This window comes from Brachyhypopomus gauderio, chromosome 13 (genome assembly GCF_052324685.1).
Source record: "Brachyhypopomus gauderio isolate BG-103 chromosome 13, BGAUD_0.2, whole genome shotgun sequence".
Taxonomy (NCBI): domain Eukaryota; kingdom Metazoa; phylum Chordata; class Actinopteri; order Gymnotiformes; family Hypopomidae; genus Brachyhypopomus; species Brachyhypopomus gauderio.
The window spans coordinates 12,101,544-12,120,625 of record NC_135223.1 but is presented as its reverse complement, the minus strand read 5'-3'; the positions used below and the strand labels follow the sequence as shown (position 1 = coordinate 12,120,625).

The following is a 19,082-nucleotide window of genomic DNA, read 5'->3' as shown; positions in this document are numbered from 1 at the left end:
TCTTTCTACAGGTCTCTGTTTCCTTTTTTTAAAATCTTTTCACAGATTGAGTCTGTCTGGTTTCTTTATTTCTCTACCAGACCTGGTTCTTGGGATGTGAGGTGTGTTCACAGTCAGCGTGACTGTTGAAGCAGTCTCTTCGCCTCAGGCTGTCTTGAGTGACTGTTGCTCCCACTCTGACCCCTGCTCTGGCATGGGATTCAGGTGAGAACGGTTCCGCCGCAGCGTCCCCTGTGGTCCCTCGACCAGGTATGATCGTGGAGAGCTGTGTGCGGACATCAAAGTACCTGGCTCAGCTGTGTCTGTGATCAAGACGTCGTCTCCTGGTGACAGCCTACTCGAGTCCCGTGCTCTGCGTCTGCTGTGATAGTGTTGCACGTCTGCTTTGTGCTACATGGGTCGGCTTGTCCCAAGCCCAATCCCACCTCTTCCATGCTGCACCTGGCCTAAGTGCCAATGGCTATATCAGTTGTTTCTGTATGAGAAGCAACAGAGGCCTGCAAATCCATCACCATGGCGGCAGCAGCAGCTGCTGTACGTGGAGGGTGCCGTCTCCGCGCAATCTCTGAGGACACCATGGATTTCCCCAGCTCCTCTAAGAACAGCCTCCGTCTGTATGTTCTTTTCTGGTTCCACGAGGGATCCACAGAAGTGAACAGCACAAAAGCATTGAAGGCGGAGATATCGATGCAATTAAAGAAGAGGACAAGAGGCCACCGGGCGGTCCGCCCGGTGGCCTCTTGTCCTCTTCTTTATATATACTGATATATAACTGATAATTGGCACTACTGCCACCAGAAAGAGAGGTGTGTGCTGGTTGTGCACAGGCCTAAAGAAGAGGTCCTCTACCACCTGCACCAAGTGTAACATGTGTATTTGTAGAGAGCACCAGGTCACATGCTGCAGTGCCTGCTGGTCTGCTTGAAATTAACTAAACTAAACTTTTAGTAGCTAAACTCAAAGTTGGTCCAGAGGTTAGAGAAGTCAGCCCCCATCTGTACCCCACCCTCATTAGGACCACTATGGGCCCTTGAGCAAAGGCTCTCCAGGCACCTTACATGGCTGCCTCTTGTTCCATATGTGTGTATTGTTGTGTTATGGTTAGGGGTTATAGTGAAATTCAGAGTTCTAATTCCATTGTACATTTGTGACAGCAATAACAATTACAACAAAAGTGTTCTTTCTTTCTTCAATTCCTTCTTTCTTTCTAAACTGAACACACACACACACTTGGGGTTTCCCTGTTAGTCACATGACTCCATAATATAACTGGCAAAATTACAAGAATTTCATTCATCAGCCTAAAATGGAAAAATGGCTGAATCCAATGGAATATAGTAAAAATGTCAAATTTCACTACTTTTCTTAAAAATGAAATACTGACATTTCAAAATGCATGGTTTTATACTGTAACTGCAGTGAGATCAAAAAACGTGGTTTCAATGGAAGTCAATGGGGCATTTTTGGCCACGAAGGTGTTCAGAGGGAATATGTGGCACTACATAAAAATTGATAATGCAATAAAATCTATTTTTTTGCTAATCTTTGATATATCCAAGACTCTAATTTCCACCAATGTCCCATCCATCTAGTATTTATTATATGGAAAATAATTCAATTTTTGTGGGTTTTTTAAACGAATAATTAATCATTCATGTAATTAAACTGTCATTTAAAAGGTTAAAATTCTGGAAATGATTGAATATTTGATCATTTTGATCAGGGCTGAAGTAGATTAAGTGATTTATGAAAAAAAAGCAAAAAAAAAATGTTGACATATGAGGATTTTATTGCTGATTTTGTGCATGTGCATTTTTGCCACAAAGGTGTCCAAAGGGTGCAAAATATGAAATCTGGCACTACATAAAAAATAATAATGCAATCAAAACAATTTTGTTACTAATCTTTGCCATATCTAAGACTCTAATTACCACCAATGCCCCATCTGTCTACTGTTTGTTTTATGGAAAATAATCAATTTTTTGTGTTTTTTTCCAAAAAAATTGCAATACTTCAAATAATTTAACTGTCATTTAAAGGGTTAAAATCCTGAAAATAATTTAATGTTTGGTAGTTTTGAGTAGGTCTGAAATTGATTAAGTGATTTATGAAAAAAAAAGCAAGATAAAATATTGATGTATTATGATTTAAGAGCAGTTTTTTGGTGCGTGTACATTTTTGCCACGAAGGTGTCCAGAGGGTGCAAAATGCATCGAGCAAGTATGAATGACGTGTAAGAGTAAAATATATTAGATTTCAAAAATTTTATAAAAAAGTAGATTTTCTGCAAAAATTCATACCACTTGCTGCAACATAGTCAAAATGATAATTAAATGAAAAAAAATTTGAAAAAAATGTACAAAAATGCCCGAGGAGGGCATGAGGGAAGCAACAGCTGTCCATCGCGCTGTCAGTCCACTCACCAGTCATACACAGAGCACCATCAGTCACAAGCATACAGACCCGAGTCATATCTAACCTGTTTTCTTTAAAGAAACCTGGGATTTGATCAAAGAGCACTTCGCCTGTAGTGTGACCTTTGAGGGGTAGAAGGCAGAGCAGCTCCTCGCGAAAACACCGGTGTCCTGCATCATAGAAGCGCACACACACACAGCTGTGCCGTGTCACACTGATCTGTTGACTTGTCCACATTGTCCACATGTGACATGGTTTCAACTTTTTTCAGGTTGCTCAGCAGAGCCTCAAACACCTCTGTCGCTAATATTTCCACTCTGCGCATGTTTGAGGTGTCTGATAGGGGCACGCTTTTGACTGCAGATGTCACACTGGCTTTGATTTTTTCGTTGTGGATTACCCCGTCTAATATTGCAATCATGCAGTCTCTAACAGTTTCCGAATCAGTGAAGGGTCATTTTTTCTTTGCTAAATTCCATGACACTCGCAGTGAGGCGGCTGTGGCCCTCTCTTGTTCTGTAAATGTCTTTAGTAATGTGGACAACTCCTGTTATAAGATGCTAACAGGCTCTGCACCTTAGTCGCCCTCTCCTCTGTCCCTTCAGAAAATGCTGTCCCAAAAGCTCGGTGTTTCTCAGCATGGGGCCTCCGAATGTTATATTCTTTTAACACTGACAGGCTTTCATTGCAAATCAAGCATACTGGCTTAGAGTTCAATCTTTGAGGTAAAATAAACACATATTTATCAGTCCAGGCAGGGTTAAAACAGCGATTTTCATTGTCAATTTTACGTTTCTGACCTGTCAGTGACATCTTTTCGTGGTTGTCCTACTTGGAGAGCGTATTCTGGGCTGGCGTTGCTAGGATACCGGGAGCGGTGCGTTCAATTAAAAGAGGAAGGCTGGGAATTTTTTAAACTCACAACCGATATGATTTAAATGCGTTTTTTTTGGCTTAGGCTGGGTCAGTCGGGGGGTGGGCCAGTCAAAGGGGGTCCGCGGGCCGCTAATTGAATAGCCCTGCTCTATGGCCTCAGATGTGATCCATTTCCTCCCAGTTGCCACTCTGGGAGCGGCCAATTGAATCCGGTCATCTTGGGAGTAGGTCAGGGTCATGTTTAGCCTCACATTGGTGCTGTTAGGCTAGAGATGGACAAATCCAGGGCACCATGTCCAAATAAGTTGATGTTGCTGAGGCACCGTGGGAGGCTAAGCCACTTCTTGATGTATGAACTGACTGTCCTCTCCAGCTTCTCAACTTTGGTCATGGGCAACTCATATACCGTCAGGGGCCACATCAGGCGTGGCAGCAGACCAAACTGTAGGCACCACAATTTTAATTTCCCAGGAAGCAAGGTTTTTTAACCTAGCCACTAGGGTGCACACACCAGTGTATTTTAGTGCCGATCCCAAGCCCGGATAAATAGGGAGGGTTGCGTCAGGAAAGGCATCTGGTGTAAGAACTGTGCCAAATCAAATTATGCGGATCAAAAATAGCAATTCCATACTGGATCGGTCAAGGCCCGGGTTAACAACGACCGCCACTGGTGCTGTTGTCCAACAGGGCATTAGTCGAAATTGGACTACTGTTGGGACAAGGAGGAGGAGGAGAGGGGGGAAGAGGGTTCTGAAGCCGAAGGAGAGGAGGCAGAGCAGGAGGGTGGAGGTTAGAGTTGGTACATTGAATGTGGGCTCTATGACAGGTAAAGGGAGAGAGTTAGCTGATGCAATGGAGAGGAGGAAGATAGATATACTGTGTGTACAGGAGACCAAGAAGAGGAGCAAGGCCAGGAGCATTGGTGATGGCTTCAAACTCTTCTATCATGGTGTAGACAGGAAGAGAAACGGAGTAGGGGTAATCCTGAAGGATGAGTTTAGTAAGAGCAGGCCCATTGACAGTCTTGCTGGGGCCCGGGACAAGAAAGTTTCATGTGCTTCACAAAAAAAGCTAAAGCATATTAAAAATAGCTAGAAAAGTTATTTACGAGTCAACACTGGGATTTTTCACTGTGATGACAAATAGGACATCTAGCTAGGAATCTAGCGAAGCACTCAAAAGCAAGTGTTACATGTTAATTCCCCAACTAATGAAAAATGAAAAATGCTTCTCTTTTTCTAAATCCCTCAGGCACACAGTCGCAACCTCATAGTGCCAGTGACAGTTATTTGTTGTTTTTGGTCCTGTCGGTTTTCGACAGAGGAGGAAAGTAACTAATTACATTTACTCACATAACTGTAATTGAGTACTTTTTATGAGTAATTTGTAATCAGTGATGTCAGTAACGCGTTACTTAGTAACGAGTAATATAACGCGCTACTATTTCCAGTCCAGTAATCAGATTAAAGTTACTTATCCAAATAACTGTGCGTTACTATTTTTATTTTCCCTAGTAAAAATATATATTTTTGCTTTCTTCTTGGCTCAGTTCTACTTTTGCGTCTGACCGTAGCACTCGATTCCGCACGCTGCGCGCGACCATGTGAGAGCGCGAGCGCGTTTTACAAGTCATTTTTTGCAGTGTCCTCCCGTAACGATATGTGGTAGTATGAAGAAACACCCCTCAAAAACAGGGGAAGGAACATTTACCTGAAGAATTTTAATGTTGCTTTGTGTTTCAGGTTTGAAAAGTGCTGGAATTTTGACTAACGTCGCCTACTTTAAAATGCTTGAAATTGTAATGGTATTTCGTTTCACAAGCTGAAACTGTTCTGACTGAACAGTTCGCTTGTATTACGTTTACAAATAAATTTACAAATAATACCACGCAGCTACACAAACGTAATGTCAGGATATACTGTAGCGACTACTACTCCTCACGGCGAGTCTTGCCCTTTAAGTGACACTGGGGGGCGGAGCCTGCGCGTGCCAGGGTTGCGTTATCAATAAAGTTTCCCTCCTCTGGATTTTTGGATTAAGCAGTTTCTGCCTTGGTTACCGAACCTGCTTCAAAACATTGTTACTGTTAAAAATGCACTTCCAATAAAGTGAGTATTGGAAAAATTTATTTTGCTGCTGAATGTAACTACTAAAGTAACTTGTAATCTAACGTAGTTACTTTTAAAATCAAGTAATCAGTAACATAACTAAGTTACTTTTAAAAGGAGTAATAATTAATCAGTAATCGGATTACTTTTTCAAGGTAACTTAGCCATCACTGTTTGTAATTTTCTGAGTAGTTTTTGAAATATGTAATTTTTACTTTTACTTGAGAACATTTTGACCCAAGTAGTTTTACTTCACTACATTTGAACGCCCTCACATTAGCCTACTGAGTAAAAAATATTGATGGTGAAAAATTAAATCCGGGCAGAAATGTAAACTTCTGAGTCCCAGAACTGAAGGCCAATTACATGGCCTTGCCTTGCGCGCGCCCTTTCCATTGTCTCATAATCAGGTCGTAATCTGGTGCACTTTTTTTCCAAAAGGATGAGATTGTTCTATTTTTAAATCTTCTATCTATCAGGTTCTGTGGGATCCTGTGGACATTTTATTGTGAAATAGTGGAATCCTGTTTCTAATCTTTGTTTTATTTTGTGATGTGGGATCCTGTGGTCATTTTATATTTTATTTTGGGTTGTGGTAACCTGTGGGCATTTTATTGTGAATAGTGAGATCCGGTGAGCACTTACTTTTAAATTGTGGGATCCTATGAGCATTTTTTTTTTTTTTTTTGATGTGGGATCCTGTGGGCATTTTTTTGTGAGTAGTGGAAATCTGTTGCATTTTTGTTTGATTTGTGGCATCTTGTGGGCACTTAATTTTGTGTGCATTTTGTTTTTTGAATAATTTGTCATTTAAATTTCTTTATTCTTATCATAGTGTTGTCCGTTGGACAATAGGACTGAAAATTGTTTGCACTTTATGGTACAGGTTGTGACTGTCCTTGTGCTGTGAGGAAGTATGTTCCTGAGCCCAGCTGATCTTTTTGCAAGTGTGGATGTGCACTTAAATACACTTTGAAATCGATTAAAACAACTTGTGCTGAATTTGGTTCATGATTCATCCATGCATTAAATAACTGCAAGTAACTAAGTAACTTTTACTCAAATTACATTTTAAATGAAGTAATTTTGTACTTTTACTCGAGTAAATTTTGAGATGGGTAATTTTACTTTTACTCTGAGTAGATTTTAGGCAAAGTAATGATACTTTTACTCAATTACAATTTTTCAGTACTCGTTCCACCTCTGGAAATCACTCTGAACCAATCATTTTTCATTTCGTGTGACTAAAACTCCCATCTGCCTCACAGACGCTCCTGCTTACACGTCCTCTCATGAACACCACAGTCACTTTAGACCACTAAACTGAAGGAAGAGACACACAGAGTCTATCAAACTAACATATATGTTCTTCTCACAGGGCCAAGACTCTGTCACAGCCCAACTAAAATGAATACAGTCTTCACATCTTACACTATTTATTTACTTTCATGTCAAAGCCAAACCAATCTGCCTAATATATTAATGGAGCTATTTAGAATGAATACATTTGTTTTTCAAAATAGTACATAACACAATGAAAGGTTAAATTATCATCTCGTAATTTTGTAAATATTTAAAATGTTTTGCTGCATTCATATTTAATGAATAAATATAAAATCTGAGGTTGATTTAGTGCAGCGTTTCTCAAAGTGTGGGGCGCGCCCCACTAGTGGGGCGCATGGGTATTGCAGGTGGGGCGCAAGCAATTGGAAGAAATGAACCTTTTTAAGCCTGTCGCTTTAATGCCTGTTCGTTTTGCATAAGCCCCGGATGTTTAAAATGTCTGCGGAACAGTGTGAACCAGGGCTAGATTCGGCCCTTTAATGAATTTGTCAACAATAATAATATATAAATAGTTAATATATAAATATAAATAGTTGAAAATAGTTTTTCAACTCCTATATTCCTTTATGAAGGAGCCTCCTCCCTGTACCCCTGTACACACCTGCCTGTTTGAGGAAGGTACATCCACCACCTACATTATTAGGGATGCCATCAGACTTCCCTCCAATACACACCCCTACCTGCTGTTAGAAATGAATCTCACACTGACAGTCTGGTCCTCTCATTTCAAATATGAATGTGTTGCTTGATTTCTGAGTGGATATAAAGTGTCCTCAGCTGCAGACTCTGCAGGATGGGCTCCAGCAGCAAAAAAAAAGTATACATACGGTGTGCACATATATTTATCCTGCCTAATTTTGTGCATGTGATATCCCAATATGTTTGAAAAGTTGTGTGTGGGTGGTTGTGTGTGTGCTCTCCTACGTGTGCGCATGTATAATATGGTTTTCCCAGGACCGCTGAGCTGTGTTTATTAACCAGTCCTGTACTGTGAATCTCACACACTGTCCTGTTTACGTAAGGCTGGTTCCTAATGCTGAGTTGTGTGTGTGACAGGAAGTGGAACGCAATGTGCACAGAGCACTGAGTCTTTCCAGGGCTGATGGGACGGGGATGGCGGACTATGCGCTGGAGTCTGCAGGTGAGGGGTTATGTAAATGGGGGGGTCGCTGGCTCGGTGGAGGATGGTAGGAATGCCTCAGCTCACTAGGGCATTACCATAGGCTTGGAAGATTGATTGGCTTCTTTTTTATGGGGTTTTGTAGGGAAGCTGTTTGGGGTTTCCTAAGTGGGCTGTATCGGGTTTTGTAGGGGTATGGCTAATTGTCGTGGTAAGGGTTAATTGGTTTGGTCATTTGAGTTTGAAAATTAAAAGTTCAAACAGACAGAAAACAAAAAGCTGTAGCCTTTTATACAATTAGCGATGAGAACAAGCACTTAATGTCTATGTGGTGTATGTGTTGTTTGTCTGTGTCTGTGTGTGGTGTGGTGTGTGTAGGTGCTAGTGTGATACGTTCCTGTTCTTCTGAGACCTATCAGATCAGACCTATGTACTTCAGCCAGTTTGGAATTTCTCTGTGGTACCATTCTGGAAATCCTTGCACTGTTATACAGGTACAAACACACACACACACACACACACACACACACACACACACACACACACACACACACTACTGTATGTCCTCTGAGCATCCAGGAAACATTTATCTCTCTGTTTTTATTTTTTAATGCCCACTTAGGTAATGTAAACATTCTAGCACAGCCATACATTCTGTCAATTGGCATAGCGGGTGGCTTATAAATACGGTGTGTGTGTGTGTGTGTGTGTGTGTGTGTGTGTGTGGGTGGCACTGCAGCCTGAGGTCTACCCTGGCAAGTGCTGGGCGTTCCCTGGTTCAGAGGGTTGACTCGTCATCTCTCTGTCATACCCCGTCCGAATTACCCACGTGTCCTTGGAACACATCCCTCGTGTCCTGTCACCCACTGGACACCCAAGGACTTTGTGGTTTATGTGAGTCAAGAAAAACACACACTCACACACATACACAAACCGCTACAGCAACATTGCCTGAAGGTGGTGTACTGACTGCTCTAGAAAGCATTACCGACTGAGTAATGGATCTGAGTTGTCTAATGTCATGCGTTATGCAATGTGGGTTTTTTGAACGTTGTATTGTAATCCATCAAATACATGTAGCCAGTTACACAGCACAATAACAGATTTAATTATTTATAGCTTTATTTGTATTTTTAATTATTAAGTTTGCCCTCCTATGTCCTGACACAGCTGGTCCAGGTAGCCTGGTTGTAATGTGCTCATATGCCTATGTGTTCCTGCAATTCCACGGAATGACGTATGAGAATGAGGAAGGAAAACTCATTGGAACATTAAATTACAATCAAGATGGAGAACCCATCCAGACATACCAAATTCTGGTAAGAGATCTGTTCCAATCGATCACTAAAACACAGAAAGACGATTACACATTGGTTTTTATGCTAATAATGTTTAGCACTGTGGTAATACTAGTGTTAATAGTGGTAGCCAAAAGGATTCATTTAATGTTAGTGTCACGGTGACAGCTCCGGACCCTTCCCTGTGGGCGTGTCGTCCACAGCCGAAACGGAGGCAGAGGCAGAATGCTTCCGGCTGGCCGCACAGACGGTGTGGATGGAGAGGCACTGCCCTCCGACCCCAGCATACCCTGAGGAGGAGAGGAGACCCCTTCTTTCAGGCTGCGTGGAGAGAGGGTCTCCGCGCAATGAGAAGGGAGTTCTCTCCCCTGGCAAGCTTTGAGGAAGGCGAGGAGGACCCACTGGCAGTGTATGCGGGAATGGTGGCTGCGACCCCTCCCGAGTTTGAATCAGGGAGTGAGGAGTCGGGAGAGGAAGAGACGGATGACGGAGCCAGTTGTGCGCCGTCGGTGTACTCCGCACCCCCACCGTTTACTACGGTGAGGAAGAGGAAAATGACATCAGCCCTCCTCCATCAGTGTGTTCAGCTCCCATCCTTTACTATGGCGAGGAAGAGGAAAACATCAGCCCTCCGCCGTCAGAGTGTTCAGCCCCCACAGTTTACTATGCCGAGGAAGAGGAGAACGACATCAGCCCTCCTCTGTCCGTTAGTTCTCTTCCCTCCGAGCACAACAGCGGAGGCGAAGAGGAAGATAGCCCCTTTGTCTGCTCCGAAGAGACCGTTAGGTCGGAGAAGGGTCACCCGGCCCCCTGACGTCTCCATATCCTCCTCCACGGAGGCCTCCTGATCTAGAGACATCGGCTGCCGATGTCTCTAGATCAGGAGGCCTCCGTGGAGGAGGATATGGAGACGCCAGGGGGCGAGACGCTACCCTGAGAAGTGCGAGAAGGCACTGGCTGTGCCAGCGGCCCGAAGTGGGGGTTCAGGGCGCCGGTAGAGGCGCCTCGTGCAGCCTCCAGTACGCGGCGAAAGGCAAGCCCTCCGGTGGTGCCCAGAGGAGCGGCAAAAGTGTCGCGATCAAAGCAGGAGGGCGCAGGTGCGCCCGGAGCAACAACGACACAATCTTGACGACCGGAGGGATTCCGCCTCCTGTCTGTCCTGCGACCCTAGGAGGGTTTGCGTCGCTGGCTTGTGCACTTGCAAGCGGGGAGAGCGATCTCATGGCTGCCAGTACCTGTCTGTTTGTCTGTCCCAATGTTCTTCCCTAATCCCCTTTTCCCTCTTATGCCTTTCGTGTTTAATGTACCTGGGCGTGTGTTTGTCAACGTGCCCGTGTTTAATGTATTTTCCCCTGTCTTCCCAGGGAGGGTGTTCTAGAGCTGCTCGCAGCAGTTCCCACCATCGGGTGAAATGGCTCTCGGAGGATCGTGATCCCGGCGGCTCCGGACCTGCCCGTCGGTGTAGGTTCGGGGCTTTCCAGCTGCGCGGGATGCTCCGGAGTCACGGTGACAGCTCCGGACCCTTCACTGTGGGCGTGTCGTTGTGTCGTCTGCGTGCAGTTATGTCCATGTTTGTACTTCCGTAGGTGTGGGTCGTTTGTGAGTGTGTTCGTAGTCGCACCTGTGCCTTGTCTCGAGATCACGAGGGTATGCGTCAATCACCTATATAATGTGCGTTCGCACAATGTCTTTGTCTAAAGTTCCGTGCCTGTGTAAGTGTCGTGTGGAGGATGAATGATTATATTTGTTTCATATGATACTGAAAAATGTGGACAGTGTATATTGATGATAAAACATAGACAAAGAGTGATTGCTGTTCTTTATGGCTTCTGGAAAGATTACCATGTGAGTGTGTGTGCAATTTTCAGTGGTGTGTTTGTGTGTGTTTGTGAAGGGATTATGTGTAATGTTTTGTAATGTGTAGCATGTTATATTTTATAATGTAACCTAATGCATATAGTAGTTTGGGGTGATAAATGATAGTGGGATGGTGTTGTGTGTGGCAGTACCACCTGGTGGAATTACAGGTCCTCAGTAACTGGGGTAACCCGGAGTACACCTGCATTTATTGCTTCCGGGTTCACGGCCGTAGAACGTAGAATGGACAGAGACAGAGTGATGGCATTGTAGGGGTTTTAGTTATATTTAACTACCCTACATGCTGATCAACAAACAAGGACAAAAATAGATGCAGAAGGATTATCATGCATAAAAGCTTAATAAACATATTTAATAACAGTCTCAACTCAGTTTTAATGCTATTTAGATTTTTCCATCCATCTATAGATGTATATCACGGTTTTGAAAAAAGGACAGGCGCTTTCAGTTGTGCAGTGCACTACATGTTGTAGTAAATACCACTGTCCATTCTGCACACCTGAAGTGTACCATCCTAACGAAAAAAGTATTTTTTATTAAAGGTAAAAAATGAAATTGTACATATTTAAGAAATGTACTGTACTTTATTATGTTGGCAATTACAGATCATTATTCCTTATTCACTTTTACGTTTTCTTGTAAACTTAAAAAACGTGTATTGAATTATTTAATAACATTTAAAGAACATTTTGATGTTTAAACGGTAAAAGTCTTAAGGGTGAATTTATTAGATTTCTATTTCCTGGTCGGAAAACGTAAGCAACACGTAGGAGGAGTTGGATTAGATGCAGCTCCGCCCGCCCCCTGGACCGACCAAAAGAAACTATGGACAGTGGGAGGAGTTGGATCTAGATCCAGCTCCACCCCCTGGACTTTTGATTCTGCAGCGACGGATACTTGCAAAAACAAGCCTATTCTTCCTCACATAAACCATTAAGGTTTGCCTTAATCTATAATTGCCCACTGTAATGGTACAGCCTCATTAGCCCTCGGACACCCCCCCCCCCCATGCATAGATCTATGCATCTTAGTTTTCTCTGTCCTTATCAGTAAAAAAAAGACTCTCGTGTTTTTTGTTAAACAGTTGATGGCTGAAGGTCAGGAAGTCAAACTTGTACGACTGTTCAACCCATGGGGACACGGAGAGTGGAACAGAGACTGGAGTGACCAGGCCCGTCGCGATGGGGCAGGCAAACCAGGCAATTGCTTGGGGCCCCAAGCTGGCCTGGGGCCCCCAGACAACAACAGGTTAAGAATTAAATGCAGCGACAAACTGTGTGAGCCCCCCTTTACATTCTCAAAGTCATGAGCAATGACACTGTTCTCAGAATCCCCCTCAAGGGGGCCCCTCCCACCAGCTGCTGAAGGCAGGCAGACACTGTCCTGGCAGACAGCCAAGTTTTAGACGCCGGCAAATATGAAACTTAACCATGAAGCGAATTTATCCATCAGGAAGCCAAAAGAGAAAACAAAAGAAGGAAGAGGAACACAAAAAAACTAGTGGTGGGCCGTTAACGGCGTTCGTTAATTTGATACTCTTATCGGGCGATATAAAAATTATCGCCGTTAATATATCTACTAAATGGGTAAGCAAACTATGATGACTTTCAACTTGACAGTTTAGCTCGGCTGTATTCCTAACCAAATTGCACAGTAGGGGCGAGAACGAGTTTTCAAACCTGTGAATTAAAAATCGTACGTGTGTTTACATGGATGCAGCCACGAAGTCGCCAGGTTTGCTTCATGGAAAATTCATTTTTAGGAACGTAAAATATTACCGGAGCGGAGCTCGGAGCGGTCGTTTTCTGCATGGTCCTAGCGCTAGATTCGTCGCTATTTAAATATTTATTTTTAACCGTTAAAACTTCAGAGGACCAAACCGGCTTTTGAAAAAGTCCCCCCCAAATTATGTCCGTGAGATTAAATGTACTAAATGTTGGCTTACATTTCAAATATCATGTTTAGCTGAATAAACATGTTATCAACCCCTTTTAATGTACAGTATGTAGGCTTACAAATTCATGTTTAACTGAATAAACCGTTGAACACGAGTAGCCTACATTTTATTGAGTATGTTTTTTTCTTCAAGTATCAAAGTAGAACAGCTTCCTCAAGCAGTCATTAGCCCTATCCGGACGGGATTAGTTTTTCAGGGGGACGTCTGTGAAAAATATTTCACCCTTGTACTCAGTGATAAAACTCTTGCATCCGGACAGCAATTGAAAAAACAGGAGGACCCGTGAGTTTTTGGCTTTCTCGGTCACATGACATCGCCTTGTCACGTGATAGCATGTTTAATAATGTCACACTGCCAACTCTGATGATTCCTTTTTAACTTTTAACTTTACTACTGTTCAGTTCAGCATTTAAGATCTCCGTTTAAGTTAAGCTATTTTGTTAAACCAATACAGAAAACACATTATAAAAAATCGCTAATGAATGTAAATAGCTAAATAAATCCGTTAAATAAAATAAAATAAATCCATTAAAAAATCCAGTAAATCCATTTTCGCTCGCCGCTGTCTTTACGTGGATCTCCGTGAAAACGCGCGCCCAACATGTAACTACGGTGCGTGGCAGTGGACATATAGCTGTTTTATTAAACGCGAGGTGATGTCTGCATGTATAAACTCAGACATGTGGATTCGGACGGGACTAAAATTACCAGACGACCATGGAGTACAGCGAAAAACAGTAGGTAATTCCGCCTGTAATTTTCTCTGAGGACGTCTGTGAAAAACACGGACATGCTCGTTCCGGACGGGATTAAAATCACAGAGGACCCCCCGTAAAAGAGAAAATTACCCCAGGACCCCCTGAGAAACTAATCCCGTCCGGATAGGGCTTATTGATGCATTTTGGAAACAGGAGATGAGCCCCTGGTCTAATGCACCCTCTGTATTAAGAAACCCTATCTCAAAAGCTGACTTTTAGTTATTACTTGGGTAGCACACATATGAGCCATTTTAATATAGATTAATCTAGATTAATTTCAAGATTTCAGTGAGATTAATCTAGATTAAAAAAATTAATCTATGCCCACCCCTAAAAAAAAACACAAGACAGTGGTAAGTGATGATTTACACTGGATAAATTAGGCCTACCTGTACAAATGGTGTAATTTAGCAGCAGGTAGGCTAAAAACAATATATACGTCCCGGGTAATCCCATACTTAAATCTGCTATGTTCAGCTACAAGTAGTAAATTTGTAAAGTAGTTAGTTTGAGGTGTATATGCTGTGGTTCTTGAAGGTGGACTGCGGCCAGATATGTTTTTTTTTTTGGCCGGAGGGGGGTTTGGGCATGAGATTTCTGGTGTGGAGGTTGGGGGGGCCCCGGTTGGTGTCTTTGCTTGGGGCCCCCAAATACCTTGAAACGGCACTGGGAGTGACATGTTAGTACTGCTGCAGTCTCAACACAAACACCTCACACTTACAGAACACGTACTGTCATGGACGTAATTTTGATTTCAAAAGTGGGGGGGACATGGATTCGTCGCTATTTAAATATTCGGTTTTAACCGTAAAAACTGGGGGGGGACCAAAGCCGGCTTTTGAAAAAGTGAGGGGGACATGTCCCCCCGTCCCCCCCCAAAATTACGTCCGTGCGTACTGTTGTATGAAACATGTATCGAGTGTAATAGTATACAGTGTGTTAGGAGTGTTAGGTTTCTGGTCACTCTAAATTGCCCGTAGGTGTGCGTTGGCCATGTGTTGAACTGGCGACCTATCCATGGTGTACCCTGCCTTCGCCCAATGGTGCTGGGATTGGCTCCAGGCAGCCCCACGTGTCTTGCGGGATTAAGCGGTAAAGATAATGGATGGATGGAAAATGAGTAAAGGCTGACAAAGAGGGTGTATGAGATGCAAGGGTGGAGCTGCACATCACGAGGAAGAATAAATCATCTAGTTGGGAAGTTTGCATCAGCTCAACGCGTGCTCTCTTCTCAGGTTAGTAAAACATAAAATCAAGTCTTAATAATTATAGTGTATCTAACTACAAGATGTCGCTGATTATGTAGTTCAACGTGGTAAAATTATGAAACGGATTTTGTAAGAGATATTCGCGTAGGAAGCGTTTAAGATAACTAATTATAGTGACAGTGCACAGGAATACCATGTGAGACGAGTTAGGAGTGTGTAACGTTTATCAGTTCTATTTATATTTATATATAACTTATATATGAAATTAATTCAGTCTTATTCAAGTACTTTTTGACTATATTTATTATCCCGCCTCGTCAAGCCCCCCATCCCCGTCTCAACTGTCAGTTTTCTCGCCTTCCTAATGGATTTCTCCATTTTCTCCGCCCGGTTCTCCACCTTCTCTGCTCTGTCCTGTCTCCTCCGTCTGTATTTCTCCTTTTCCACTTCTCCTCTCCTTCTTCGTCTCAGCAATCTGTTTTTTCTGTCCTTTCCTGTCTTGCCCGCCTGTATATTTCTTTATTTTCCCCGTTTCTCTCTACTTCTCCAGGGTTGCCAACTCTCACGCATTGAGCGTGAGACACGCATTTAACTGTCCAATTTACACCCCCCTCGTAACTATTTACGTTGGCAGCTGTAATCGTGCAGCGTCTGCCGTAAGACTTATTGGAAAATACTTTCAATTACGCGTATGTATAGTTCGAATCAGGTAGTTACTCAAGACAAATAGATGTGGCGTTCACCCCCACCCGTGTCTCCGATGGCACAGTCGTTCCACTTCATATTACAAGATAGTAGACAAACATGGAAAATCTGAAATTTGGATAAGAACTCATGTCTTTCTAAAATCCATATTCTAAGAAAATTGAAAAAAAACGAATGAAGGCCAATTTTTCATTTATTCTACCAAATGAAAATTTAATAAATAGGTTTTATGTCCAATCTCTCATTTTTCAGTTTGGAAGACAAAAATAACTAGATTTGCATTTCCTGAATGAAATACTATATATGGCTTGAAAATGTGTGCCCTGGAGTGTAATGTGTGTAGAGTTTAGTGTGTGTGAAGCTGTGTATGGTCATGTATGCGGTGTGAATGAAGGTGTGTAGTGTGTATAGTGTGATGTGCATGAAGGTGTGTACTGTGTGTATGACAACACCTCCTCGGGTCTGTGTGTGTCTGTGTGCAGTATGAGAGAGATGTCCCTGCTGGCAAAACCAGCTCATACCATCTTAAGCTGGTCAAACTGGATGACCATCTTGACCAGCTTAAGCTGTGTCTTGGGACCTAGTAGCTGGTGTTGATGTTTTCCTACATGCTTATACCATCATCAAGGCCTTGTTAGTAAGCTCACAATTAAATAAAAATTTCCGGAGGAGGGAAACACTAAAATAAGCAGGGAAGGTTTAAACATGTGAAAACCTAACCCCTATGCCCTGGCTTTACTGTTAATAGACCAAATACCTTCTTATCAAATCTTGAACAATAGGCAAAAAAATAGGGTTGGACATCTCAAAAAAAAATTTTTTCTTAATTTACTAAGATATTATTGTAATAGCTGCCATAATAAAATGTTATTTTCACGAACTAGAATTTAAACAAATAAAGTCATAATTAAGTTCATTAAATAACAATGTACTTATTGATTTTTTTTTCTTGTTGGTGTCGTGGATTTTTTCAGTTACATAATGTGCAAATTTTCCTGTTCTGGTCCGTAGCTCGAACTCGTCCAGTTTTGAGTCTCAAGAAGCAACCTTTAACAAAACAAAATAAAGCAAAATATGTCAAGAGAGGACTTGTCACAAATATGCATAAAACATGATTTACTGCACAACAATAAATTATATACAGTTTTCCAAATACTCCAAAAACTATTTAGTGGAAAGATAAACTTGAATGTGAGGAATAAACGTCTAGCCTACATGGACACTATAGCTTGCTCAAAAAGTTATTATGAACAATTTTGTTAAATATCAACATTGTGCACAGAAGATGTGTAGGCCTATAAGATTATTAGCAGGTAAGTGAGAAATTGTAACAAAATTCAAGTATCCTGGCCCATAAGAGACAAATAATATTTCATGCAGCAGTAATGTCCTCCATGATTTTCAGATTTTTATCAACATACTTTTTAGTGCTCTTAGCTTTGTTGTCAGACAACTTTTACCCTGCAGACTCCGGTTGGATAAAGTGTATGTGCCCCAAATGCACCAGCTCCGTCACAAACAAGCCGTCCTTTCTGTTTCCTTGGACTCTCTTCCACTGATTTGTATCAGTGTAAATCCCTTCTTGCTGTCTAGGGCACTGTGCTCAGCTGTCTGTGGATGTGAGGACACAGCAGAGAGGATGGAGGAACAGGTAAGAGGAAGATCTCACTCTCTCTGGCATTTCTAACATTTACCTGGAAATTATTCTTGTTTAGCATTTTGGTTTGAACTTAACACGCTGAAGACTCAATTCATCTTTATGTCAGAAAAACATCAGGTAAGTACTAAAAAACTAAACAAGAAAAAGAAATTCCTATCAATAGTTCTCATTCCTATCCAGGGTCTTCCAACTGGAATTCTATACAGACCTGCCTCACCCAGGGTGTCTTTTCCTCTTACATAATTTTTACAGCACTTCTTAACAAGACACCACCTTCTGAACAAGGTTCCATGTGGCCTCAGTAATAAGTGGCCTAGGTCAGGCGTACTCAACTAAATTTGTCCGCGGTCCAATTTTGGCAGATACCTGTGACCTGAGGTCCGGGGGGGGGGGTTGTGGTGTTTTGTCCGAAACAATATGTGGTAGAAACACCCCTCAAAACAGGGGAATGAACATTTACCTGACCAATTTTAATGTTGCTATGTGTTTCAGGTTTGAAAAGTGATGGAATTTAGGTTAAAGTACTAAATTGTAACTACTTGGTTTCACAACAAATATCTGTCTGACTGAATAGTTCTCTTGTATTAGGTTAACAAATATGAGACTCTTGTAATTCCAGGACGAAACATGAGAACGTGAAGACGTGAAGATTGGGCGTTTTGAAAATAAACAACCATTAAATAATGTGATAAAAAGCGAATTATTTCGAGTATATGTATAAATATTTAACTTAATTATGTTTAACATGCTGGGAAATATTGAAATGGACCTTGAAAGTGACGTACAAGTGCTTGAACTCCACCTTATAAAGGTGTATGAACCCTGAAAACGTGACTTTGTTCATTGCGCTGAAGCGCGGCGCACGCGGAGCTTCAGCGATTACGTAATTTTCGCCGCGCGGACCCTCGCACCGCTCGCGGAGCGTCAACCAGGCTTGTAGCCCGGGGGGGGGGGGGGGTGGGGGGGGTGGCGGCGAACGTAAGTTGTTGAGCGGGGGTGGCAAACGTAACACTTGTGACGGAGTGTTTTTTCAATAGCCCTGAAATATATGCTACGTTTTTGTTTTGGTCCGTATCCAGTTAATCAGGAATGAGATTGGGTCCGGACAGGACTGCGTTCGGGTCCGGATCCGGACCGCGGTCCGCCAGTTGAGTACCCCTGGCCTAGGTAGTTCCATCTTCTTTCATTGGGACCAAATATGTTAGAACCTCTGACTAAAACTTGCAGGCTCCACTCTGTCCTCTGGTGGATAATATTGGTGCAACATAAATAGGACCACCACGTGGGAGAGGCAATAGATTCAGATTCAGATTCAGAAAACTTTATTCATCCCCGAGGGGCAATTGAGGGATAGTGCAGTGTGGATCGGGTAGTGGCTAATGGCGGGGGCCTTGGCGTTCTGATCATTGGTTATGGAAACTTGCTCTTAGGACATGGAACGTGACCTCTCTGGTTGGAGTGGAGCCTTAGCTGGTGCGTGACGCTGAGAGGTAGCAACTAGATATAGCTCTCTGACTGTGTGGTGGAGTGTTTCCCGGTAGATAAGAGGGTTGCTTCCCTGCGTCAGTAGATTAATAAATCAATAAAATTTTATTTATATAGCGCTTTTTACAACAGTTGTTGTCACAAAGCAGCTTTACAAGTGCCGAGTCCTAGCCCCCAGTGAGCAAGCCAAGGGCAACAGTGGCAAGGAAAAACTCCCTAGTTTTTTTGCACCTTGAGAGGAACCAAGACTCAGGGGGGGAACCCATCCTC

The 19,082-nt window shown here is 42.6% G+C and overlaps 1 long non-coding RNA gene across 1 annotated transcript; it reads left to right on the top strand.

The window, feature by feature from the left end:
* Positions 1–82: 82 nt before the first annotated feature.
* On the top strand, positions 83–11,575 carry LOC143473544 (uncharacterized). Its single transcript, XR_013120544.1, has 6 exons — positions 83–204; positions 7,800–7,884; positions 8,242–8,357; positions 8,603–8,757; positions 9,034–9,182; positions 10,526–11,575. It is a non-coding gene; the product is annotated as an uncharacterized LOC143473544 (long non-coding RNA).
* Positions 11,576–19,082: the final 7,507 nt, after the last annotated feature.